This window comes from Tursiops truncatus, chromosome 10 (genome assembly GCF_011762595.2).
Source record: "Tursiops truncatus isolate mTurTru1 chromosome 10, mTurTru1.mat.Y, whole genome shotgun sequence".
Taxonomy (NCBI): domain Eukaryota; kingdom Metazoa; phylum Chordata; class Mammalia; order Artiodactyla; family Delphinidae; genus Tursiops; species Tursiops truncatus.
The window spans coordinates 31,409,476-31,410,490 of record NC_047043.1 but is presented as its reverse complement, the minus strand read 5'-3'; the positions used below and the strand labels follow the sequence as shown (position 1 = coordinate 31,410,490).

The 1,015-nt window shown below is 40.6% G+C and overlaps 1 pseudogene; it reads left to right on the top strand.

Moving 5' to 3' along the window:
- The first annotated feature begins 595 nt into the window (after positions 1–595).
- On the top strand, positions 596–1,015 carry LOC101338367 (RWD domain-containing protein 1 pseudogene; annotated as a pseudogene).

Below are 1,015 nucleotides of genomic sequence, written 5' to 3'. Positions count from 1 at the left end.
CATGGGATGACATTTGTCAAAATTCATCAAATGGTACATTTAAGATTTGTTTATTTCATTGTATATAAATTTTACCTTAAAAAATAACCATACATTGCTCAGCAGGCCTGGCCTGGCTTTGGGCCCCAGGCCTCCCAGCTAGGGACTTTGCACCTGTCCCTGCCTGGCAACCTGGGTGTCTGCACAATCCATGGGCAGCAGTGAGGGCCACAGTGACAGATTATCAAGAGGAACAGAGCAACTGGAGGCTCTGGAGTCCATCTATCCTGACTCCTTCAGAGCTTGATTATACATTGATCCAACCCTCCTAACAACTGGTCTTCCAAAATAGAAATGAACTCTCCTGATACCACTTTCTCCTTCAGTAGTGTTTTAGCTAAGTATTATCAGAAAACCCAACCAGCTTCACCATTACTGTGACATCTGAGGCTGGAGAAAATGATGAAACTTTCCAGACTATCCTCAAGTTTACATACAGGGAAAAGCACCCAGAGGAAGCTCCCTTCTAGGAAATTCTCTCCCAGGAAAACCTAGAAGATAATGATGTCTCAGACATTTAAAAATTATTAGTATTACAAACAGAGAAAACCTTGGTATGGTGACGATCTTTACTTTAGTTACAGCTGTGCAAGAAAATTTAAGTGAAATGGTAGATCAACTAAAAACTGGAAGAGAAGGAGAAAAGAAACAAAAGAAGCAAAGCAGAAAAGGAATTATTTGAAGACACTCCTGTTACCATTAAGAATTTCTTAAGTTGGAAGGCCAAGTTTGATGCAGAACTCTTGGAAGTTAAAAAGAAATGAATTAAAAAGAACAAGCAGGAAAAGCTAAATTAAGTGGGAAACAGTTGTTTGAAACAGATCATAATCTTGACACATGTAATATCCAGTTCTTGGAGGATGCTGGATACAGCGTGGAGGTAGATGAGTCGTTGGTCCAGGAAATGAATCATTTGGAGCTACAGGATGAGGTGGATGATCCAGACTACCATCCTGCTGACCACAGAGCGACTTGA